General features: G+C 42.4%; 1 non-coding gene across 1 annotated transcript; it reads left to right on the top strand.

Annotated features, from left to right (window-relative positions):
* The first annotated feature begins 4,857 nt into the window (after positions 1 to 4,857).
* On the top strand, positions 4,858 to 4,940 carry trnal-uaa (transfer RNA leucine (anticodon UAA)). The gene has a single exon. It is a non-coding gene; the product is annotated as a tRNA-Leu (tRNA).
* Positions 4,941 to 27,454: the final 22,514 nt, after the last annotated feature.

Raw genomic sequence — 27,454 nt, 5'->3', positions numbered from 1 at the left:
GTTACTAGCTGCACTCTTTCCCCGGTTTCGCCTGTGGTGACAACAAGAAAGTGAGTCTCACAGTGTAACCTGAATCCATTGTTTCTACTGGCTGCCTCGTGAAGTCTCCACACAAACACGTGTTACTTGTGACAGTACCATTTGTGGTCCGATCCAGCTCGGAGCATACACTTTCAAGCAACACCCTCACCATGTGTTGGTCACTGGGATTTGGGTGGACTATCTCCTTTCCCAGTGGATCTCTCTGATGATCAACGTGCTGTTGTTATTTGGCTCGATCCTTCAATACTTTATGTCACATACAAAGCTCTTTCACATATTGTGTCAGTCTGTCCCTGTGCAACCCAGGCTCACAGCAATCCGTAATTCTCCCATTAGGGAATCTGATTTTTACCCTAACAATAGCTCATAGCGGCTGAAAACCAGCGTGCGGTTTGGATTACTCGCATTCTCATCAGGATGAATGGTAATACGTCAACCCATGTCTTTCCCCATCAGCTGACGCTTTGGTACATTTATTGTCAGGGAAATGTATAGAATAAACATCCTGAAATAATATTTCTTCGAAAACATCCAGGAAAACGGAGGAGAGCCCCAAAGAATGAATGACAGATATTGGAAACGCAAAGGCTCCCCACTTCCTCCCCGCTGCCACGGGTAAACAGCAGACAAGCAATAAAGCCCCCTCTCCCACCAGTAAAAAGCATCGGCCCCCGGCAACAGCACTCAAGCCTGTAGCAAAGCATTAAGAAAGACAGATATATGCAGTACATCAAAGACAAATCGTTCAACCAGTATTCGAAATATCACAGTCTCTCTTTCTTCCGAATCAGCGGAAAAGAGGTGTTCCTGTTTCACAGCGAGATGAGAGTCACGTCAATCAACTCGCTGAAATATGGTGTTCAAAGCCTGTGACGTCGCTTTTTCCGAGCTCTGTGCTCAAAGAGCTCGGGTCCTTAGTTTTTGCTGCTTCAGATCTTCCGTATACTCACACAACACATCAGGCGGCAGCACCGGCCTCGAATCAGCCCGCCGCATGGTCCGGAACCCTGAAGGCGCACTAATCTTCCAGGCCGCGTCCTTGATGGTAGGGGATGTGGACCCGTTCTCTAATCCCTCGCAGTCGGCACATTTCATTTATCACTTTCCCTCTGAAATGTTCTTCCTTGTCATTGTCCATCTGGAAGAGTTCTTCACCTTGGTAGTATTACCCGACAATGCTCCGTGCAGCGGTGCCGGCGGTGCAGTCTCTGGTTGGGAAAACGTCCATCTGCCGACTGAAGTGATCCATAATTAGAAGACAATACACACATTTGCTGGAGGAGCACAGCAGGTCAGACAGCTTAATTACAGATCGGCACTGCAGAGATACTGCCTGGCCAGGACAATTCCTCCAGCACCTTGTGTGCATTTCTTGGATTTCCAGAAACTGCAGATTTTCTTTTGCTCATAATGACGAGACATAATCTTTTCCCCCTGCTTCTTGAAGGGTCCCGTCGAAGCTGTCCATTTTTATTCAACTGGCTTCCGACGTTTCTACCTGCACACTTGCCATTTCTTGTTATTACTTTCTGCTCCTTACTCTTATCTTACCGCTGAGATTCCACTTAAATTACTGTCACTTGAGCTGGCAGACAGTGCTTCCGGCAGTTGTTGTATGGGTGCCCGTGCTGAATACCTGCACCTGTTGCGTCCCAGGCCATCCGATAACCGCCCCGAAGTTATACGGGCTGTTTGGATATATAACTGCTTGTCAGCCTTTACTGGATCGCATTGTTCCTGACGGGGCCAGCAGATCCAACACCTGAGCTTCGCAATCCCCTGGCTGTGCTGCTGAAGCTCATTCTTCACCTGCGTCCTTCACCACAGTGCACCCACATCGTGTGTTCTAGTTTATGTACCTCCGACACCCATCCACAAAGCTATTCCCTGCTTTCCGTCCAGAGGTGTTTCCATTGCACACACATCTTTTTACTGCTCTATTCCTATTTGACATTCGTGTGCCTCCCTCTCTGTGAGGGGGGTACTCGCGGGATTAATTCCAGCGTCCCTAACTACTGTTACTGGCTTGTGAATAGCTGTCAGTGCGATTACGGTGACTACGTTGTGTACCAATTTGGTTGTATGTGCTCGCTGCCCTTGGCTAGTGTATATTATTTCATCCTTTCCTGGACCAACAATGGCCCTTGCTTCCCTTTAAGTGTCTTGTCCGAGTGTAGAGCTCTCGTTATTTGGACAGGTCCAGAAATGCAGTTTATTTTCCGACCTCTATAGTCGATCAATCATTTCAGTATGAATGAACATGGTGGCTGGAGATGAGAGTGCACAGCGGAGTTTGAAACCACTACGGCTGTAGTTCCGGCAGCATCGCATCTAGGGCAATTAATTGGGAAAGGTTATGATCCTTACAGAATGTGACACATGCACTCCTGGGCACAGGTGCACAAGAGGTTGAGTCATTCTTTCTCAAAGTGGGAAATTCCAAAGAACGATTGTCTGGAAGTGTGGAGTAGTCGTTTGAAAGAGTGCTGGAAACGAGGATTCGACGTACTTTATGACAACTCAATCGAGGAACGAAAAGGCTAAGTGAGAAGGTTTTAGAAAGTGGATCGTTTTGGTGACATTGGGTTTGGTAGCTTGATCGGTCCTGCATTGGACGTGATGGGGCATTACCAATAACCATTCATTTTAACTGGAATAAATGGTCCAACATGCTCTGGGGGCTATGTTAAGCATATCTGGAAAGTACAAAAAAGATTTAATTATCTTTCTTTGGTAAACTAAAGTGTATAACAATAAAATAGAAATAAGTACAAATACGAAACCATATACAGAAATAGAATGAAGATAAGTTGGAATTCAGAGTGCAGTGCAGGGACAGGCTACTCTGACACAAATACTACTTTAGAGCGACATGCCACTGATCGTGACCCGTAAGTCTACTTTTAGCATAAATATATCTTAAACGCTATATCTGCTTCCAACAATTCCCCGGACAGAGTGTTGCAATTGTCCACATTCGCCATGGAAAGAAGACACTTGCTTGGAAAATCTCGTTTGAACTCTGCCATCTTGCCTTAAACCTATGTATTCAAATTACATTACTGAGGAAAAATAATTTTACTCTGTTCTATCTGTACCTGCGATGAATTAATACAGATTTGTCAGGATTCCCACCAGCCTCCAACGCTCCAAAGTTTGCCCAACCTCTCCTTATGCTTATACCCTGAAACCGAAGCAAGATCCTGTCGTCCCTGCTCTCAATCTCACAGGACTGAGCAAGAGCTAATAGACATGTACCTGATTTAATCAATCACCTAACTTCTCAGATTCCAGCACCTGCATACAAAACATTCTCCTCGGTTCCCCTCCCGTACACGGCTCTATTTGCCCATTATCACCCTCGCTCAATTGGTTCCACCCATCGCCTACCAATTTATTCATTGTTCTGTTATTGAACTAGCTGTATTGTCTCTAAATTCGTTGTCCTGACATCAGAGCTCGACCCGATACCTGCCTTGCCTTTTCGACACGCAGCGTTCCTCCCGTAGTATTATTTTTGCTCCGGATTCAAGCTGCTTTCATCGTGTGTGCGCAGAATATAAATTTGACTCTTTACAACGATTAAAAGGAAGATTGGCACAATCTGTGCCCATTCTTCTCACATGCACGCGCTATCTATCTATCCACCATCCTTCCAGTTTCAAGCAACTGCCCTAGCAGAGTTTGTCTCTCCCACTCCCCTTCGCTGTCTTACTCTTCCTGTGTGCCGTTTTCTTTCAGTCTTTCGCACTCTGTTTCTCTCTGTATCTATCTACTTACCTCTCTCTTTCTCTATCTCACTCAGTCATAATTCCCAGCCGGATTGCTGCAAAAGTTCAACTGTTAAATTTAATGTCAGAGAAATGTACACAATATGCATCCTGAAATGCTTTTTCTTCGCAAACATCCACAAAAATAAACAAGTGCCTTAAAGAGTGAACAACAGCTAAACGTCCCTAAAACAGCTAAAAGAACCCCAAAGTCCTCTCCAGCTCCGCCTTCCTGCACGTACGCGGCAGTGAACAACGATCCCCCGAACCCCTACCAGCAAAAATAAACGGACAACCTTACTGTCACCGAACCAAAGCGTGTGCTGAGCAATAGCAAAGACACAGACCAAAGTTACCTGAAATCCTTTCGAGCTCTGTGTCCGACGATCGCAAAGACCTCGGGGCTTCGGACCCACAGCGAAAGATTTTCCGGCCTCCCCGACAACACACGAGTCTCCAGCCATGATATCGTCCCTCGATCCGCCCGTCACCACAGACCGAATATCTTAGGCTTCCGAACACGATCGAGATTCCCAACCCACACCCCTGGCATGTCGAATAGCGGCCAGTCGTTGAATCCTGAGAAAGTGTCCCATTCCCGCAGAAATCCGAAGCCTGCGTGTAACTCCAGATCAGGGTCTTCAGAAAGAACCCCGAAAGGGAATTATAAAGATTTTAAATGTAGAAATAGAGCTGTTCCTTAATTTCAACGATTGCATTTGATTCCACCAAATCACGGCAGTACCACTAAGTGTGTAAAAAAAACTATCACTAAACTCCCTGTATTAAAAGAAATCTATTTCCTCTCCCCTTAAATCTATGATCTTCAGTTCTTAATCTTATAAACTTACATATGTGTTATGGCCCACGTATGAATTAACTAAAGAAGTTGAAATCTTAAATATGAGGAAAGTTGAAGTATTTTTAACGGAACGCGAGTGTACAGGGTACGACAGCCTAATGCATGCAGCAGTATCCGAGCAGGAACTCCGAGAAAGCTTTTCAATTGGTCGGTAATGGTGTTTCACCGTTTTCTATTTGTCGGACCATGATGGCCGAGTGGTTAAGGCGTTGGACTTAAGATCCAATGAACGAATGTTCACGTGGGTTCGAACCCCACTCCTGGTAACTCATTATCAGTTTCACACTGAATTTTCCTGAGCAACCGTATATCGACGCACATATTTTTCACAGTTGGGAGCCCATTCCCGATAGGAACAAACCAACTTTTGACGCATTCCACCCTCACCAACCTCGGCGATTTCATTGGAATGAAAATACGGACGAACAGCCGAAAAATGCTACGATCCCTCAATCCGATTGAAAACCGCACTGCTTTCTAAAGATGCTCGAAATCCGGAGCAAAGCAAACAAAATGCTGGAGGAACTAAGTAGGTTGTCAACGTCTATGGAAACAAATAAAATAATCGATACATCGGGCCGAGTCCGTTAATAAGTGCTGAAAGGTAAGGGGGAAAGGCGCCTGAATTTAAAAAAAAAACTAGAGGAGTTCGGATGGGAGGAAAATTTAGATGATTATACGTGAAACCGGGTGAGTGAGAAAGGTGCTGCGCTGGAAAATAAGGAATCTGAGAGGACAGGAGAGTGGACCATTCGCAAAAGGGAAGAGGGGCCCCAGAGTAATGAGACAGGAAGGAGAAGAGAAAAGATAATAGGCCTGAATGGGGAACAGAACAAGAGGGAAGGTAGAACAGGAAAAGAATTACTGGAGAAAAGTACTCGTCGACATGAAGCACTTTCTTTATTTGACAACATAAGATTCTGCAGAAATCATATTGAGGCACCTTCAGTCGAAATGTCTCGCTGACCCACGCTACCTGATATTTTATGTGCTGAAAATCAAAATACAACTCCATATTTACAGTGCTTACACAACGTTTTTTTTTGGGATGTACACGCAATTCACAACTCCTGATTTATACCCAGACCACAGATATCCGACTGAATTTTAATCAGCATTCTCTGTTCAGTGATTTAAAGCTTTTGGGGAACAATAATTCACAGCTTCATTTTAAATTAAATTTACAACGCATGTTCGAATCTGTAGGCCAGTGGCCGAAGACAGTTAAGTTAATTGCTACCTGTGCTTGACCCAATAATCCCTTCAACAAAGTTAAGGAGCTGGAGAAGATAAAATCTGACAAAAAACGAACGTGGACCATGCGAGGAAGGGAAGAATGAGTGTCGCAAGGGGCTGGTGATGGGCAGGTGAGGAGAAGAAATAAGAGCCAGTGTGAGGAATAGAAGAAGATGGAAGAAAAACAAATACCGTAAGGCAAAATTAATATCCATGCATTCAAATTGGAGCCTACCTGGACGGAATATGAGGTGATGCTCCTCCACACTGAGAGTCGCCTCACCGTGGCAGAAGAACAGTCCATCGGGTTCAGACCAATATGTGGAAAAGGGAATGGAGTTTGGAATTAAAATGGCTGGCCAGCGAGAAAATCCGTTTTTCCCGCAGATGGAGTGAAGATGTTCAACAAACATCCCTCAATATCTCTCGGGTCTCAGCAATCTATAGTATCGAGAGCACCGGATATTATAGACGTATCCGATACTCTCAATACTCTGATGCCCTAGCAAGGAAAGCGTTATCCTGGGAACGGATGCAGAGAAGCTGAAGAACAGAAATTTCGGAATAGCTTTTTACAGGATACTCTCGACAGAGGTATAATCAAGATAACAATGGAATAGAAAACCTGTCTCCGGAGATGGAGAGAGAGATCGAGAAAAGGGAGAACGGTTTCAGAAAATATCCAGTTGAATGCTAGGGTATGGTGGTCATTGGTGGCAAAGTTGATGATATTGACGAGCTCAGCATGGGTGCACGATGAAACACTGATAACGTCGTCAGTGTGTAGCACAGAAAGAGCTGAGGAGCATTACCTTGGAAACACGGATTGCTCCACGTAGCCAGTAAAAGGACCGGCAAAGCCCTCAGGGGCGAGTGTGTCTGGTCGCACAGTAACTGAAATGCTCCAGTTCACAAGATCTTTATTGCCTCGCAACTGAAAAATGAAAGAATTATGGAACCAAACGGAACGAGCATGCTTTAACAGAGTCTCTCTGTTTCTAACTCTCCGTTCTTCCCTCGCATCTTCTTACACAGCATATTATCATCATACCCTGTCCTTCTCTTCTTTCTCACTTTTAGTCACTCTCTCTCACGTCTTTCCTGAACCTTCTCTTTCTCCTTTCCCTTATTTTCTCTTCTTCTTTTTGTCCTCCTTCTCTGATAGCCATTTTCCTCTCTTTTCCTCTCTCTCTCTCTCTCTCTCTCCTTCTCTACCACCTTTCCTCTCGCTTTACCCTTTCGATCTTCGCTTTGCTCTGTCTCCTTCTCTTCCATTTTTTATTCCCTCCCGTGTCACTACTTTCTCCATCGATCGTTCCCTGAGTTTCTGAACCATTGCTTTCCTCTTTCTCGTTCCAACCTTATAATTTTTCTATCCCTCTTTATTTACATCCAACTCAATTGGTTTCTCATGCCCCCCCCCATATATCCTTCCTTCCCTCTTGCTCCGTCTTTCCCTTTCCTTTTCTGTCGCACACTCCGTCTTCGTCTCTCAAATGCTTTCTTTGTCCCACACTTCCCACTTTGGTTTTATTTATTTAGTTAGCGGTGGATTGTGGAATAGTCGCATCGGCCACCTCAACCCGAGAGATCCAAGACCCTAACCTAATCACAACACAACTTACAATGAGTGATTAACATGCTTATCAGTACATCTTTGGACTGCGAACGGAGTCTGTAGATCACGCAGAATTTCCGCACATTCCGAAGAGAGGTCATGCAGACATTATATAGATGCGCAGGAGTAGAACTTCGAAATCCCATGCCCAGAACTGAAAAAAAAAGCTTCACAATAAACATTACCTTCGGTGGCTGGACCTCATTCTCTATCATCCATTTTTCTTCCACAAAGTCTCGCCTTCCCAGTTCGCTCTCTTCCCCTGCCACTCGCTCGATTTACTGCTCTATCGATCACCATTTCTCTCTCTCTCTCTCTCACTCTCTCTCTCTCTCTCTCTCTCTCTCTCTCTCTCTCTCTCTCTCTCTCTCTCTCTCTCTCTCTCTCTCTCTCTCTCTCACTCTCTCTCTCTCTCTATCTCTCACTCATTATTTCAGTGCACATACGGCTTCACTTTCCCACATCATCATTCTCAATCGCTCTCTTCCTCCCTTCATTATGCTCAGGGTGAGTTTTTAGAAACAACAACATACAGCAAGCAAAATGTGAATTAAGGTCTCGATGGGTCTCGATGCTCACGCTACCTCATATATTATGTACTAATCAACAAAGGACAATTCCATATTAATCAATACACCCACAATGCTTTCATTGGAAGCACACACAAACCTCACACATCACGATTCGCACCCATACCACAGACATCGAAATGCATTTTAATAAGCGTTGTCTGTCCGTGATCTGAGGCCTTTAGAAACCTATTGTACAGAGTTGCATTTTAAAATAATCAAAAATGCATATTGGACTTCGAAGGCTAGTGGCCAAAGTCAGTTACTTTAATTGGCACACGTGCTGGATATAAAATTGTCTCGAACATTCCCTCCTCTTAGCTCCCAGGACAAAAATAATTACCTAGCACGAAAGACCAGACTTAAGGAAGATCTACTCAAATTGGGCAGTAAAAAGGCCCTCCTTCGGAATTTCCCATAATTCCCATTGGCGCATGTACATCTACCCAATCATGCTTAGTTGCTTCTTTCAAAATGCTAAGCAGAAAGTTTGTCCAGAAATGTGAACAGCAGTCTTTAGAAATGCAGATTCATGTGTATTCCTGTTGGCTATTCCTTTGCTGACCGATTGAAGCCCAGCCAATTCCTTGTCTTCATCCTTCCATTTTCTGGTAGCTAACTGTCTCTCTTTCCAGGAGCAGCTGGAAAGTAAATTCATCAGGTTCTCAGGGCTTCTCATAGATGTACAATAAGGGGTTGGTGTGGTCTCCATTTCAATTACTAAAACGACCTCTCCCTCGTTGCACTCCTTTCCGAACTATCCAGTAAATCGCTGGCCGCAACTGCTGAAAGAGTCCAACCCAATTCTATTCCCCATTCAGGTGAGCGTAACGGCCTTCAGATTCCTTCTGCATTCCTCCTCATTCTACCATGGTATCGAAGGTATGGATGTGTCTGCTTAAACTTAATTCCCTGCCGATACATTTTCTGCAATATATTTTCTATTTACTGCTTTTGAACCAATCACATACTTTCAGTAATAAGCGGTTAGAACATGATGCGTTCACCATTACTCTTTAGCATGTTATTCACAGGTTTCTCTCACAATCTCGGTGCCCCCTACCTTCGCGTTTCCTGCGGATCAGTTTGCATCCATTGTGGTCAGTTCTGGTGTGGCTGTCTAGCTCTTGGATTCTCTATAATTACACGGTTACTAGCTGCACTCCTTCCCCGGTTTTGCTTGTGGTGACAACAAGAAAGTGAGTCTCACAGGGTAACTTGAATCCATTGTTTCTACTGGCTGCCTCATGAAGTCTCCACACAAACACGTGTTACTTGTGAAAGTACCATTTGTGGTCCGATCCAGCTCGGAGCATACACTTTCAAGCAACACCCTCACCATGTGTTGGTCACTGGGATTTGGGTGGACTATCCCCTTTCCCAGTGGATCTCTCTAATCATCAACGTGCTGCTGTTATTTGGCTCGATCCTTCAATACTTTATGTCACATACAAAACTCTTTCACATACTGTGTCAGTCTGTCCCTGTACAGCCCAGGCTAACAGCAAACCATAATTCTCCCGTTAGGGAATCTGATTTTTACCCTACCAATAGCTCAAAGCGGCTGAAAACCAGCGTGCGGTTTGGATTACTCGCATTCTCATCACGATGAATGGTAATACATCAACCCATGTCTTTCCGCATCAGCTGTCGTTTTGGTAGATTTATTGTCAGGGAAATGTATAGAATAAACATCCTGAAATAATATTTCTTCAAAAACATCCAGGAAAACAGAAGAGTGCCCCAAAGAATGAATGACAGATATTGGAAACGCAAAGTCTCCCCACCTCCTCCCCGCTGCCATGCACAAGCAGCAGCCAAGCAATAAAGCCGCCTCTCCCACCAGTAAAAAGCATCGGCCCCCGGCAAGAGCACTCAAGCCCGTAGCAAAGCATTAAGAAAGACGGATATGCGCAGTACATCAAAGACAAATCGTTCAACCAGTATTCGAAATATCACAGTCTCTCTTTCTTCCGAATAAGCGGAAAAGAGGTGTTCCTGTTTCACAGCGAGATGAGAATCACGTCAATCAACTCGCTGAAATATGGTGTTCAAAGCCTGTGTCGTCGCTTTTTCCGAGCTCTGTGCTCAAAGAGCTCGGGTCCTTAGTTTTTGCTGCTTCAGATCTTCCGTATACACAAACAACACATCAGGCGGCAGCACCGGCCTCGAATCAGCCCGCCGCCTGGTCCGGATCCCTGAAGGCGCACTAATCTTCCAGGCCGCGTCCTTGATGGTAGGGGATGTGGACCCGTTGTCGAATCCCTCGCAGTCGGCACATTTCATTTATCACTTTCCCTCTGAAATGTTTTCCTTGTCATAGTCCATCTGGAAGAGTTCTTCACCTTGGTAGTATTACCTGACAATGCTCCGTGCAGCGATGTCGGCGGTGCAGTCTCTGGTTGGGAAAACGTCCACTTGCCGACTGAAGTGATCCATATTTAGAAGACAATACACACATTTGCTGGAGGAGCACAGCAGGTCAGACAGCTTAATTACAGATCGTCACATCAGAGATACTGCCTGGCCAGGACAATTCCTCCAGTACCTCGTATGCATTTCTTGGATTTCCAGAATCCGCAGATTTTCTTTTGCTCATAATGACGAGACATAAGCTTTTCCCCCTGCTTTTTGAAGGGTCCCGTCGAAGCTGTCTAGTTTTATTCAACTGGCTTCCGACGTTTCATCCTGCACACTTGACATTTCTTGTTATTACTTTCTGCTCCTTACTTTTCTCTTACTGCTGAGATTCCACTTAAATTACTGTCGCTTGAGCTGGCAGACAGTGCTTCCGGCAGTTGTTGTATGGGTCCCGCGCTGAATACCTGCACCTGTTGCGTCCCAGGCCATCCGATAACCGCCCCGAAGTTATACGGGCTGTTAGGATATACAACTGCTTGTCTGCCTTTACTGGAGCGCATTGTTTCTGTCAGGGACAGCAGATCCGCCACCTGAGCTTAGCAATCCTCTGGCTGTGCTGCTGAAGTTCATTCCTCACCTGCGTCCTTCACCACAGTGCACCCAGACCGTCTGTTCTGGTTTATGTACCTCCGACACCCATCCACAAAGCTATTCCCTGCTTTCCGTCCAGAGGTGTTTCCATTGCACCCATATCTTTTTTCTGCTCTATTCCTATTTGACATTCGTGTGCCTCCCTCTCTGTGAGGGGGGTACTCGCCGGATTAATTACAGTGTCCATAACTACTGTTACTGGCTTGTGAACAGCTGTCGGTGCGATTACGGTGACTACGAATTTGGTTGTACATGCTCGCTGCCCTTGGCTAGTGCATATTATTTCATCCTTTCCTGGACCTACAATGGCCCTTGCTTCCCTTTAAGTGTCTTGTCCGAGTATAGAGCTCTCGTTATTTGGACAGGTTCAGAAATGCAGTTTATTTTCCGACCTGTATATGCAGCAGTCGATCAATCATTTCGGTATGAATGAACATGGTGCCTGGAGATGAGAGTGCACAGCGGATTTTGAAGCCACTACGACTGTAGTTTCGGCACCATCGCATCTAGGGCAATCTATTTGGGAAAGATTATGATCCTTGCAGAATGTGGGACATGCACTCCTGGGCACAGATGCACATTCTTTCTCAAGGTGGGAAGTTCCAACGAAGGATTGTCTGGAAGTGTGGAGTAGTCGTTTGAAAGAGTGCTGAGAACGAGGATTCGAAGTACTTTATAACAACTCAATCGAGGAACGAAAAAGCTAAGTGGGAAGTCTGAGAAAGTGGATTGTTTCGGTGACCTTGGGTTTGGTAGCTTGATCGGTCCTGCATTGGACGGGATGGGGCATTACTCATAACCATTCATTTTACCTGGAATAAATGGTCCAACATGTTCTGGGGGCTATGTTATTCATATCTGGAAAGCACAAAAAAGATTTAATAATCTTTCTTTGGTAAACTAAAGTGTATAACAATAAAATAGAAATAAGTGCAAATGCGAAACCATATAGAGAAATCGAATGGAGATAAGTTGGAATTTAGACAGTACAGCGCAGGGACATGCTACTCTAACACAAATACTGCTTTAGAGCGACATGCCACTGAACGTGACCCGTATGTCTAATTTTAGCATAAATAACTCTTAAACGCTATATCTGCTTCGAACAATTCCCCGGATAGAGCGTTGCAAGTGTCCACATTCGCCATGGAAAAAAGACACTTGCTTGGAAAACCTCGTTTCAACTCTGCCTTCTTGCCTTAAACTTATGTATTCAAATTACATTACGGAGGAAAAATAATTTTACTCTGTTCTATCTGTACCTGCGATGAATTAATACAGATTTGTCAGGTTTCCCACCAGCCTCCAACGCTCCAAAGTTTGCCCAACCTCTCCTTCTGCTCATACCCTGAAACCGAAGCAAGATCCTGTCGCCCCTGCTCTCAATCTCAAAGGACTGAGCAAGAGTTAATAGATATGTACCTGATTTAATCAATCACCTACCTTCTCAGATTCCAGCACCTGCATACAAACATTCTCCTCGGTTCTCCTCCCGTACATGGCTCTATTTGCCCATTGTCCCCCTCGCTGAATTGGTTCCACCCATCGCCTACCAATTTATTCATTGTTCTGTTTTTGAACTAGCTGTATCGTCTCTGCAGTCGCTATCCTGACATCGGATCTCGACCCGATACTTGCCTTGTCACAGATGCTAACCTTTTCGACACGCCGCGTTCCTCCCGCAGTATTATTTTTGCTCCGGATTCAAGCGGCTTTCGTCGTGTATGCGCAGAATATAAATTTGACTCTTTATAACGATTAAAAAGTAGATTGGCACAATCTGTGCCCATTCTTCTCACATGCACGCGCTATCTATCTATCCACCATCCTTCCAATTTCAAGCAACTGCCCTAGCAGAGTGTGACTCTCCCACTCCTCTTCACTGTCTTACTCTTCCTGTGTGCCGTTTGTTTCCAGTCTTTCCCCCTCTGTTTCTCTGTGTATCTATCTCCTTACCTCTCTCTTTCTCTATCTCACTCAGTCATAATTCCCAGCCGGATTGCTGCAAAAGTTCAACTGTTAAATTTAATGTCAGAGAAATGTATATAATATGCATCCTGAAATGCTTTTTCTTTGCAACCATCCACGAAAACAGAGGAGTGTCACCAAAGAATGAACAACAGCTAAACGTCCCTAAAACAGCTAAAAGAACCCCAAAGTCCTCTCCAGCTCCCCCTTCCCGCACGTACGCGGCAGTGACCAACGATCCCCCAACCCCCTACCAGCAAAAATAAACGGGCAACCTTACTGTCACCGAACCAAAGCGTGTGCTGAGCAATAGCAAAGACACAGACCAAAGTTACCTGAAATCCTTTCGAGCTCTGTGTCCGAAGATCGCAAAGACCTCGGGGCTTCGGACCCACAGCGAAAGATTTTCCGGCCTCCCCAACAACACACGAGTCTCCAACCGTGACACCGTACCTGGATACGCCCGTCACCGCAGCCCGAATATCTTAGGCTTCCGAACACGATCGAGATTCCCAACCCACACCCCTGGCATGTCGAACAGCGGCCAGTCGTTGAATCCTGAGAAAAGGTCCCATTCCCGCAGAGATCCGAAGCCTGCGTGTAACTCCAGGTCAGGGTCTTCAAAAAGAACCCCGAAAGGGAATAATAAAGATTTTAAATGTAGAAATATAGCTGTTCCGTAATTTCAATGATTGCATTTGATTCCATCAAATCACGGCAGTACTGTGTGAAAAAAACCTATCACTAAACTCCCTATATTAAAAGAAATCTATTTCCTCTCTCCTTAAATCTATGACCTTCAGTTCTTAATCTTATAAACTTACATATGTGTTATGGCCCACGTATGAAATAACTAAAGGAGTTGAAAGCTGAAATACGAGGAAAGTTGATGTGTTTTAACGGAATGCGAGTGTACAGGGGTACGACAGCCTAATGCATACAGCGGTATCCCAGCAGGAACTCCGAGAAAGCTTTTCAATTGGTCGGTAATGGTGTTTCACCGTTTTCTATTTGTCGGACCAGGACGGCCGAGTGGTTGAGGCGTTGGACTTAAGGTCCAATGAACGAATTTTCACGTGGGTTCGAACCCCACTCCTGGTAACTCATTATCAGTTTCACACTGAATTTTCCTGAGCAACCGTTTTTTCGACGCACATGTTTTTCACAGGTGGGAGCCCATTCACGATAGAAGCCATCCTACATTTGACGCATTCCACCCTCACCAACCTCGGCAATTTCATTGGAATGAAAATTACGGACGAACAGCCGAAAAATGCTACGATCCCTCAATCCGATTGAAAACCCCACTGCTTTCTGAAGATGCTCGAAATCCGGAGCAAAGCAAACAAAATGCTGGAGGAACTAAGTAGGTTGTCAACGTCTATGGAAACGAATAAAATAATCAATACATCGGGCCCAGTCCGTTAATAAGGGCCGAAAAGTAAGGGGGAAAGACGCCTGAATTAAAAAAAAACTACAGGAGTACGGATAGGAGGAAAATTCAGATGATTATACGTGAAACCGGGTGAGTGAGAAAGGTGATGCGCTGGAAAAGAAGGAATCTGAGAGGACAGGAGAATGGACCATTCGAAAAAGGGAAGAGGGGCACCAGAGTAATGAGACAGGAAGGAGAAGAGAAAAGATAATAGGCCTGAATGGGGGACAGAACAAGAGGGAAGGTAGAACAGGAAAAAAATTACTGGAGAGAAGTACTCGTCGACATGAAGCAGTTTGTTCATTTGACAACATAAGATACAGCAGAAATCATATTGAGGCCCCTTCAGTCGAAATGTCTCGCTGACCCACGCTACCTGATATTTTATGTGCTGAAAATCAAAATACAACTCCATATTTACAGTGCTTACACAACGTTTTTTTTTTTGTGGGAACTACACGCAAATCACAACTCCTGATTTATACCCAGACCACAGATATCCGACTGAATTTTAATCAGCATTCTCTGTTCAGTGATTTAAAGCTTTTGGGGAACAATGATTCACAGCTTCATTTCAAATTAAATTTACAACGCATGTTCGAACCTGAAGGCCAGTGGCCGAAGACAGTTAAGTTAATTGCTACCTGTGGTTGACCCAAAAGTCACTTCAACAAAGTTAAGGAGCTGGAGAAGATAAAATCTGACAGAAAACGAACGTGGACCATGCGAGGAAGGGAAGAATCAGTGTCGCAAGGGGGTGGTGATGGGCATGTGAGGAGAAGAAATAAGAGCCAGTGTGTGGAATAGAAGAAAATGGAAGAAAAACAATTACCGTAAGGTAAAATTAATATCCATGCATTCAAATTGGAGTTTAACTGGACGGAATATGAGGTGTTACTCCTCCACACTGTGAGTCGCCTCACCGTGGCAGAAGAAGAGTCCATAGGGTTCAGACCAATATGTCGAAAAGGGAATAGAGATTGGAGTTAAAATGGCTGGCCTGCAAGAAATTCCGTTTTTTCGCAGATGGAGTGAAGGTGTTCGACAAAACATCTCTCAGTATCCTTCGGGTCTCAGCAATCTTTCTTTCTTTCTTTTTTTCTTTTTCAATCTTTTTATTGAATTTCATATATATAAAGAGAAACATAAAATAATATAAATAGGTTATAAATGCATTAGATTTAAAGTTAAATTTATAATAGGATAACAATATCTTATTAAATATCAACCAAAGAAAAAACTTATAATAAATAATCAACCCTATTTTGATTGTACATGAAAAAGAATAAAAATAGTCATCATAAGAAAAAAAAAGTAAAAATGCACGAAGAAATGTATATTAAAAAAAATAAACCTAAACTAACATGGGCAATAATACCAGTTTATATGAGTATGATATTGTTAAAAACTCCGGAACTCCATGCCAGAACAAGAATAAAAAGGGAAAAGGTCTGGAAGAGGCCAAATTAATTCATATGAAAGTGTCGAATGAACGGTCCCCAAGTTTCTTCAAATTTAATTGATGCATCGAAAATAGTACTTCTAATTTGTTCTAAACTCAGACAAGAGATAGTTTGAGAAAACCACTGAAATGTGGTAGGAGGGTTTACTTCTTTCCATTTTTGTAATATAGACCTTCTGGCCATTAATGTTACAAAGGCGATCATTCGTCTAATTGAAGGGGAAAGTCGACTACCATCCTCATTTGGTATACCAAAAATTGCAGTAATAAAATGAGGTTGTAAATCAATATTCCAAATTGAGGAAATGGTAACAAATATGTCCTTCCAATAATTATGTAAAGTGGGACATGACCAAAACATATGGGTCAATGAGGCCACATCTGAATGACATCTGTCACATTGAGGGTTAATATGAGAATAGAATCGAGCAAGCTTATCTTTAGACATATGAGCTCTATGTACGAACTTAAATTGTATTAAAGCATGTTTAGCACATATAGAAGAAGAATTAACCATTTGTAAAAATTTTTCCCATTTTTCTGTTGATATATTATATTTTTCCCACTCTTGTTTAATTCTACCTGATATTTCTGGTTGTATCTTCATAGTCCTATTATAAATAAAAGCCACTAATCTTTTCTGACAAGGATTCAGGGTAAAAATCATGTCTGAAAAGTCTATCAAAGTTGAATTGGGAAAGGATGGTAAAACTTTATATAAAAAATTTCTAATTTGTAAATATCTAAAAAAATTAGATTTAGGTAAATTAAATTTGTTGGAAAGTTGGTCAAAAGACATCAAACTACCTTCAAAAAAGAGATCACGAAAACATATTATACCTTTCCTTTTCCATATGCTAAAAGCTTGATCTGTTAAAGAAGGTTTAAAAAAGAAGTTAAGTAAGATAGGGCTATCAAGAACAAAGTTTTTCAGAGTAAAAAACTTACGAAACTGAAACCAAATTCGTATTGTGTGTTTGACAATAGGATTGGATATCTGTTTATTGAGTTTAACTAAATCAACCGGAAGAGAAGAACCAAGAATGGAGAATAAAGAATATCCTTGTGCAACATTACATTCTAAATTTACCCACTGTGGGCACAATGGTGAATCCGAATCTAGTTTCCAATATATTAAGTTTCGAATATTATTCGCCCAATAATAAAATCTAAAGTTAGGTAAAGCTAAACCACCATCTTTTTTAGATTTCTGTAACTGTCTTTTACTTAAACTGGGATTTTTATTTTTAACCTGGGATTTTTATCAAAAATGAGGAAATTTTTGAATCAATGTTATCGAAGAAAGATTTAGGAATAAAAGTTGGTAAGGCTTGAAATAAATATCAAAAATTTCGGTAAAATCATCATTTTAATAGCATTAATCCGACCAACTAATGATGAGGATAAAGGAGACCATCTGGCAGTAAGTTGTTGAATTTAATGAAGCATGGGTAAAAAATTCAATCTGAATAAATCTTTATACTTCTTAGTAATTTTTATAGCTAAATAAATAAAGTTATCAGTAACAACTTTAAATTCAATAAAGTCTACGCATTTTAAAGGAAATATTTCACACTTATCCAAATTTAATTTATAACCAGAAAAACTACCAAATTGAACCAACAAAGATAGGATAGCGGGAATAGACCTATCAGGATCAGAAATATATAACAACAAGTCATCAGCATAAAGTGATAACTTGTATAACTTTTCATTACGAGTAATACCAAAAATATTAGGAGATTCACGAATAGCAATAGCTAAAGGTTCTAATGCGATATTAAATAATAAAGGACTTAAGGGACAACCTTGTCTCGTACCCCGAGATAATTGAAAAAAAGAGGATCTATAACTATTTGTAAGAACAGAAGCAACAGGTTTATAATATATTAATTTAATCCATGATATAAAATTAGAACAAAAATTAAAATTTTTCAAGGCATTAAATAAGTATGTCCATTCAACTCTATCAAAAGCTTTTTCAGTATCTAATGAGATAACACATTCTGAGGTTGTGGGTGAAGAGGTATAAATTATATTAATCAATTTTCTAACATTAAAAAAGGAATACCGATTCCTAATAAAACCAGTTTGGTCTGCTGAAATAATCTGTGATAATACATTTTCTAACCTAATAGCTAAAATTTTTGTAAGAATCTTAGAGTCTACATTTAATAGCGATATAGGGCGATAAGATGCACATAAAGTAGGATCTTTATCTTTTTTAAGAATTAGAGAGATAGTAGCTTCATAAAAAGACTGAGGTAATCTCTTCTTAGTAAATGCATCATTAAAGATTTCACATAACCAAGGGGAAAGCAAAGAAGAAAAAGTTTTTAAAAATTCTATAATATAACCATCAGGACCAGGAGCTTTCCCTGAATTCATTGATGAGATAGCCTCTCCTACTTCGGCCATAGAAATAGGAGCATCAACCACACTTCGATCTTCATCTGTCAGTTTGGGAATATTTAAATTGTTAAAAAAATTATCCATCATGGACAGATCGCCATCAAATTCTGATTGATATAAAGATTTATAAAAATCTTGAAAAGTATTATTACTTTCTTTATGATCAGTAGTCAGATTACCGTCTTGCTTACGAATTTTAATAATTTGTCGCATAGTCGAAATAGCTTTTAATTGATTAGCTAACAATTTACCAGTTCGATCACTATGAATATAAAATTGAGCCCTGGTCTTAATTAATTGATTCTCAATTGAAGAAGATAATAATAAGCTATGTTCCATTTGAAACTCAACTCTCTTCTTATAAAGTTCTTTGGTAGGAGTAACGGAATAAATCTTATCAATTTCTTTAATTTTATCCACCAATAAAGCAATATCTAAATATCTTTGTTTTCTTTTACCAACGGAATATGAGATAATTTGTCCACGGATAAAAGCCTTGAAAGAGTCCCAAAGTATTCCTCTGTCAATCTCTTCGGTATAGTTTGTTGAAAAAAATAAGTCAATTTGTTGTTTTATGAAGGTAATAAATTCTGGATCTTGAAGCAAAGTAGCATTGAGTCTCCAAGATCTAGTATTAATGGAAGAGTCCGAAATCTTGATAGATAACTTCAAAGGTGCAGGATCCGAAATGGCAATAGAATCATATTTACAATCAGTAACATCTGTTAATAAACGATGATCAATAAGGAAATAATCAATTCTAGAATAACTATGATATACATGTGAAAAAAATGAAAATTCTTTATCTTTAGCGTGCAAAAACCGCCATATTTCAGTCATTCCCGAATCAACCATAAAAGAATTAATAAGTAAGGCTGATCTATTCGGAAGAGATCGAATAGGTTTAGATCTATCCATCAAAGGATTCAGACAACAATTAAAATCTCCACCCATTATCAACATATATTCATTTAGATTAGGAAGGGAAGTAAATAAACGTTTAAAAAATTCAGGGCAGTCAACGTTTGGAGCATAAACAACTAGAACCACTTTTCGATTAAAAAGTGAACCAGTAATCAACAAAAATCTGCCCTGTGGGTCAGAAATAATCTCATGATGTGTAAATCAAATTGAGGGGTCTATAAAAATAGACACACCCCTAATTTTGGCGGTACAATTCGAGTGAAATTGTTGATCCTTCCAGAACCGAAAAAATCGTTGATTATCCTCCCTCCTCATATGGGTCTCCTGTGCAAAGATAATATTAGCATTCAGTCTATGGAATACTTTAAATATTTTTTACGTCTAATCGGATGATTTAAACCATTAGTATTCCAAGAGATAAAATTAATAGACTTATCCATCAGGTCTCAGCAATCTGTAGCATCGGGAGCACCGGATATCATAGACATATCCGATGCTCTCAATACTCTGATGCCCAAGAAAGGAAAGCGTCATCCTGGGAAAGGATGCAGAGAAGCTGAAGAACCGAAATTTAGGAATAGTTTTTTACAGGATACGCTAGACAGAGATATAATCAAGATAACAATGGAATAGAAAAGCTGTCTCCAGAGATGGAGAGAGAGAGATCGAGAAAAGGGAGAACGGTTTCAGAAAATATCCAGTTGAATGCCAGGGCATGGTGGATATTGGTGACAAAGTTAATGAAATTGACGAGCTCAGCATGGGTGCATGATGAAACACTGATAACGTCGTCAGTGTGTAGCACAGAAAGAGCTGAGGAGCATTACCTTGGAAGGCTTGAAACATGGATTGCTCCACGTAGCCAGTAAAAGGGCCGGCAAATCCCTCAGGGGCGAGTGTGTCTGGTCGCACAGTAACTGAAATGATCCCGTTCACAAAGTCTTTGTTGCCTTGCAACTGAAAGATGAAAGAATTATGGAACCAAACGGAACGAGCATGTTTTAACAGAATCTCTCTGTTTCTTACTCTAAGCTCTTCTTTCTCGGCTTCTTACAAACAATATTATTCTCATAATCTCTCCTTCTCTTCTTTCTCTCTTTTAATCTTTGTCACGTCTTTCCTGACCCCTCTCTCTCTCTCTCTCTCTCTCTCTCTCCTCTACCACCTTTCCTCTCGCTTTACCCTTTCGCTCTTCGCTTTGCTCTGTCCCCTTTTGTCTTTTCACATTTTTCGCTGTTCTCCATGCCGTTTCCTCTCTGTTATTCATTATCTTTCTTTTTCTCACTCCCCTCTCGTCAAGCCATCCACAAATCTTCAACACCCCTATCCCTCTGTCTCCTTTCTCTCTCTCCTTCCCTCTCTTTCTCTCTCTCTCTCTCTCTCTCTCTCTCACACACACACACACACACACACACACACCATGCTCACATTCTTTCTCTCTGCCACATACAAGCACAGAGTTTCTATTATAATAGTTTCACAATGTTCAACTTTCAGAAAAGGTTGGTGTTTTACTCTTCTGAAATCTGCCTAGATATATTGCGATGAATACAATCACAAGGATTAAGTGGGTTATCAGCAGACGGCGGAAATATGGAAGCGATTGTTAAGGAATGAAGGAGGATGCTGGAACCAATGGCTCATTGTTCAAGCATCTGATCGATATGTCTCGCATGCTGACTGAGCAGAGTATGGAACACTGCGATGATGGTAAAGGACAAAGGGGAACCTCTGTTGTGTGTTTCCCTCATTTAAAACTGGCAAACTCTCGACGGAAGACGTTCGAAGGAGCTTCTCGAGGGGTGAGGTAGCTGTCATGACAGCAGATGTTTCAACAGTCTCATTGTTTATAGGACTGAAGACGTTCTCAACCAAAATAACATATAGATTTAACGTTGTGGGCCTGTTTTGGAAATTAGAGCAATAAAAATTGTTAGATATACAGAATATTGAGGGTGTTTATGATCGTAAATGCCGAGAGGAGAATTTACGCAGTAAAAGGTGATAGGACAAAGAGACGTCGACAGGGTTGAGTAACGTTGTCTTCAGAAACCGTGCTGAAGATGTCGGGATCTGATGGGAAAGTGAAACAGTCTGCAAGCAGATAGAGGAGGGATGGTGTGCCGTTGTGAACAGTTCCTGTGAAAGAGGTCGAGATAGGTGACCAACTGAGTACAATGCGTGGTGCCTGGAGCAGGAAGCGAAAGGAAAAGGGCGATAACATGGGCGGTAGTTTCATAGAAGAGAGTGCAAAGGGAATTGAGTGGATCAGCTGGAGAGAGATGTTGAAGGCAGGGATATTTGAACGTGGAGAATGAAAAGTTCATGCCGTCGCCTTTTCAGATACCCCGAGGAACACGGGGTGCAGTTTCTCCACTTTGTATTTGGCCTCGCCCTGCAAATAAAAGAATCCGACGAGGTCAGTCTATCCCTATTAAAACGTTTACTTCGTATCTTCAAAACTCTCTTTCCTCCCTTCCGTGTCTGAAGTTGCAAATGAAGAACGTCTTCACTCTGGGTGGTAAGGGGCATTGAATATCACACCCCTCGGTGTTGTAACCTTGAGAAATCTCTGTCCAGGGAGGGTGTGTTGCCGCCTGCGTTTCCTGGACGGGCCTGCGTTTTATGATAACGGCAAATTGAAGGCGCTGTCTGGTACGAGAGCTGCTGCAATCAGATCAGATTTTGATCTAGGTCTGCCGTTACACTAGAACAAATAAACGGGGCGCGATCCGGCACGGGAACCCGGAAATACTTAAAAGGTAACTGTTGGCCATTCTTGTCCAGTGAACCCGACATCCTGACGGATCTTCCTTCAGGCCGAATAGCATTCCCAGTGATGAATATTGTCAACATATTTCCAAAAATTTTCCACGATTTTGCCACATATAGGCTCAGCCAGCTTCTGTGTAGCCGCAGATTCCATGAACTTTAATTTCTTCGGATCCCACTCAACGAATCTCGTACCAGTAACAAATACGTTTGAGAGCGGCAGTGACGACACTGAACAAGTAGAGAAGCACTTATCAGTTAGGCAACCTCTCACCAAAAAGAAAAATCATGAGGATCTGCAACCAACGCAGTGAAGACATGGTATCCGAATTGTCATCAACAGCAAGACATTTGAAATTGCGTCACGAGAGTGTTAAACCAACGTAGGAAGCGTACCCAAGTTCAGAACACAGGCACGGAGATTGAGTCTGGATGCTGACACCGGCGTAAACTACGAACGGCAAGCAGGAATAATCTTGACACGGAGCCCTGATATTGCACCTTGACACGGGGCCTTGACGCGGAGTCTTGACGCAGAGAAACGGAGCCTCATAGGTAAACCTTGAAACAGGCGCTAGACATAGAACAAAGGGTTTCGGGTGTCTCCATTTCAATTCCTGCAACGATCTCTTCCTGGTTGCACTCCTGCCCGAACTGCGCAGGCGATCGCTGGCCGCAGCCCCTCAAAGGATGAACGATGATACGTCAACCCATGTCTTTCCACATCATCTGTAGTTTCGCAAAGGTATTCTTTGGTTTATTGTTTCTACATTTCCTGAACTGTAAGGGTACATCAGCTTCAATAGGTTAACTAGGTACATTTCTTGTTAGAGAAATGTATACAATATACATCCTGAAATAATATTTATTCGAAAACATCCAGGAAAACAGAGGGGTGCCCCAAAGAATGAACGGCAGATATTTGATAGGCAAATCCGCCCCCCAACACCCCCCTGCCACGCATAAGCAGCATCAAAGCAATGAAACCCCCCTGCCCCACCAGTAAAAAGCATCGGTACCCAGCAAGAGCACTCAACCCTTCAGCAAAGCATTAGGAAAGACAGATAAATGCAGTACATCGAAGGCAAATCCTTCATCCAGTAGTCGACATATCACAGGCTCTCTTTCTCCCAAATAAAAGGAAAAGAGGTGTTCCCTTTTCACAGCGAGAGGAGAGACGTAACAAACATCTCGCTGATTTATATTGTTCAAAGTCTGTGGCGTCGCTTTTTCTGAGCTCTGTGTCCAAAGAACTCGGGTCCCTAGTTATTGCTGATTTAGATCTCCCGTGTGCTCACACAACACAGCACCGGCTTCGAATCAGCCCGCCTCCAGGTCCGGAACCCTGAAGGCGCACTAATCTTACCACTAATTACCACTAATCCTGGTGGTAGGATATTTGGAACTGTTGTCGAAGCCATCGCAGTCGGCACATTTCAGTTATTATTTTCCCTATGAAATGTGCTTTCTGATCAGAATCCACCTGGACTCTGGAAGATTTAAAAGGACGGAAAGAGGCGAGGCAGGGTAGGTTTAGTTTTCAATTTTTCCTGTTATTTGAGAAAAGGGGGAATAATGAGTGTGAGGGCAGCTTGTTGATCTCGGTGTCAGGTGTGCGAGGTTCTGGAATCTCCTAGCCTCCGGGACGACCATATCTGCGCCAGGTGAGACGAGCCGCAGCTCCTAAGGGACCGTGTTTGGGAACTGGAGCTGCAGCTCAGTGACCTTCGTCTGGTCAGGGAGAGTGAAGAGCTGACAGAGAGGAGTTACAGGCAGGTCCCCACACCATGGCCACGGGAGGCAGACAAGTGGGTCACGGTTATGAGAGGGAAGGGGGAGAGTCAGGTACTACAGAGCACCTAGGTGGATGTACATCTTGAGAGTAATTACTCCTGTTTGAGTACTGTTGGGGGGTGGGGACAGCCTACCTGTGGGAAGCAACAGTCGTCGTCCTCCGGCACAGAGTCCGGCCCTGTAGCTCAGAAGAGTAGGGAAAGGCAGAGGAAGGCAGAAGTAACAGGGAACTCGATAGTTAGGGTGTCAAATAGGCGATTCTGTGGACGCAGTCAGGAGAACTGGATGGTAATTTGCCTCCCTGGTGCCAGGGCCCCGGATGTTTCTGATCGCGTCCAAGATATCCAAAAGTTTGAGGGTGAGGAGCTAGATGTTATGGTACATTATAGGTACCAATGACATGGGTAGGAAAAGGGATGAGGTCCTGAAAGGAGAATATAGGGAGTAAGGAAGACAATTGAGAAGAAGGACCGCAAAGGTAGTAATCTCGGGATTACTACCAAACGCGACAGTGAGAGTCGGAATGGAGTGAGGTGGAGGATAAATGCGTGGCTGAGGGATTGGAGCAAGGGGCAGGGATTCAAGTTTCTGTATCATTGGGACCCCATTTAGGGCAGGTATGCCCTGTACAAAAAGGACGGGTTGCATTTGAATCCTAGGAGAGCCAATATCCTGGCGGGGTGATTTGCTGAGGCTACTGGGGAGACTTTAAACCGAATGGTTGTGGGTGGGAATCAAATTGAAGAGACTCAGAGAGAGGAGGTCAGTTCACAAATAGAGAAAACCTGTAGGCAGTATGTGAGGGAGGGGAGGCAGGTGACAGAGAAGGGGAGCGCTCAGACCGAAGATATAGGGGAGAAGGAAGAGAAAGAAGATAGTAAAGTTGTTTGCACCGTTAGGGATAAACAGAGAGTAAGAGGTGGAGAATTTCTTAAATACATTTATTTTTAATGCTAGGAGCATTGTAAGAAAGGTGCATATGTTTAGAGCATGGATTGATACCTGGAAATATGATGCTGTAGCTATTAGTGAAACATGGTTGGAGGAGGGGTGTGATTGGCAATTAATTATTGCTGGATTTCTTTGCTTCAGGTGTGATAGAATCGGAGGGGCAAGAGGGAGAAGTGTTGCATTGCTTGTCAGAGAAAATATTACAGCGGCGCTTTGGCAGGACAGATTAGAGGGCTACTCTAGGGAGACTGGGTGGAAATGAGGAATGGGAAAGGTGTAGTAACACTTATAAGGGTGCATTATAGACCACCTAATGGAGAGCGAGAATTTGAGGAGCAAATGTGTAAGGAGATAGCAGATATTTGTAGCAAACACAAGGTTGTGATTGTGTGAGATTTTAATTCTCCACACATAGACTGGGAAGCCCATTCGGTAAGAGGGCTAGACGGTTTGATTTTTTTTTAAATGTGTGCAGGATAGTTTTTTGCAGCAGTGCATAGAGGTACCAACTAGAGAAGGGGCAGTGTTGGATCTCCTGTTAGGGGATGAGATAGGTCACCTGACGGAGGTCTGTGTTGGGGAACACTTCGGGTCCAGTGATCACAATGCCATTAGTTTCAGTGTAATTATAGAGAAAGATAGGACGGGACCCAGGGTTGAGACTTTTAATTCGAGAAAGGCTAACTTTGAAAAGATGCAAAAGGATTCAGAAAGAGTGAATTGGGACAATTTGTTTTATGGAAAGGATGTAACAGAGAAATGGAAGTCATTTGGAGTTGAAATTTTGAGGCTACAGAATCTGTATGTTCCTGTTAGGTTGAAGGGAAAGGTTAAAAGTTTGAGAGAGTCAGGGTTTTCATGGAATATTTGGAAACTTGGTTCGGACAAACAGAGGGAGATCTGCAATAAATACAGGCAGCATGGAGTAAATGAGGTGCTCGAGGAATATAAAGAATGTAAGAAGAATCTTAAGAAAGAAATTAGAAAAGCTAAAAGAAGATATGAGGACGCTTTGCCAAGTTGAAAATAAATCCAAAAGGTTTCTAGAGTTATATTAATAGCAAAAGGATAGTGAAGGATAAAATTGGGGCATTAGAGTGGACAGCTATGTGTGAAGCCAAAAGAGATGGGAGAGATTTTGAACAATTTCTTTTCTTCGGTTTTCACTAAGGAGAAGGATATTGAATTGTATCAGGTATGGGAAACAGGTCAGAGAAACTATGATGATGAAAGAAGAGGAAATACTTGCGCTTTTAAAGAATATAAAATTGGATAAGTCTCCGGATCCTGACAGGATTTCCCGAGGGACTTGTGGGAAGTTCGTGTAGAAATAACAGGGGCTCTTCCAGAAATATTTTAGATGTCATTATAAACGGGGATGGTGCCGGAGGTTTGGCATATTGCTCATGTTGTTCCATTGTTTAAAAAGGATTGTAAGAGTAATCCTAGCAATTATCGGCCTGTAAGTGGTGGGTAAATTAATCGAAAGTATTCTTAGAGTTGGTATATATAATTATGTGGATAGACATGGTGTGATTAGGAACAGTCAACATGGATTTCTGCGTAGATGTCATGTTTGACAAATACTATTTACTTTTCTGAAGAGGTTGCTAGGAAAGTTGACGAGGATAAAGCAGTGGAAGTTGTCTATATGGACTTCAGAAAGGCCTTTGACAAGGTTCCACGCGGAATGTTAGTTAGGAAGGTTCAATCGTTAGGTATTGAAGGAGTAAAATGGATTCAACAGTGGCTGAATGGGAGATGCCAGAGGGTAGAGGGTGGATAACTGTTTGTCAGGTTGGAGGCCTGTGACTAGTGGTGTGCCTCAGGGATCTGTACTGTGTCCAACGTTGTTTATCATATACAGTAATGATCTGGATGATGGGGTGGTAAATTGGATTAGTACGTATGCAGAAGATAATAAGGTAGGTGGTGTTGCGGATAAAGAAAAGTGTTTTCGAAGCTTACAGAGACATTTAGACTAGTTATAAGAGTGGGCTGAAAGATGGCAGGTGGAGCTTAAAGCTGAGAAGTCTGAAGCGCTACATTTTGGTAAGACCGATCAAAATAGGACATACATGGTAAGTGGTAGGGCATTGAGGAATGCAGTGGAACAGAGTGATCTAGGAATAATGGTGCATAGTTCCCTGAAGGTGGAATCTCATTTGGATAAGGTGGTGAAGACATACTTTGGTATGCTGGCTTTCATAATTCAGAGCATTGAGTATAGGAGTTGAGACGTAATGTTAAAATTGTACAAGGCATTGGTGAGGCCAGATTTGGAGTATTGTATACAGTTCTAGTCACAGAATTATAGAACAGATGTCAACAAAATAGAGAGAGTACAGAGAAGATTTAGTAGAATATTGCCTGAGTTTCAGCAGCTAAGTTACAGAAAAAAATTGTACAAGTTATGTGTTTACTGTTTGGAACGTAGAAGATTTAGGTGGTATTGACAGAGATATTTAATATTATGAGGGGGATAGATAGAGTTGACGTGGATAGGCTTTTTCTATTGAGAGTAGGGGAGATTCATACAAGAGAACATGAGTTGAGAGTTAGGGGCAAAAGTTTAAGGATAACACGAGAGGAAACTTCTTCACTCAGAGTGTGGTAGCTGTACGTAA

Source organism: Hypanus sabinus, chromosome 26 (genome assembly GCF_030144855.1).
Source record: "Hypanus sabinus isolate sHypSab1 chromosome 26, sHypSab1.hap1, whole genome shotgun sequence".
NCBI classification, from domain to species: Eukaryota; Metazoa; Chordata; class Chondrichthyes; order Myliobatiformes; family Dasyatidae; genus Hypanus; species Hypanus sabinus.
The sequence above is the reverse complement of the archived record's forward strand: the minus strand, read 5'-3'. Positions and strand labels throughout refer to the sequence as shown.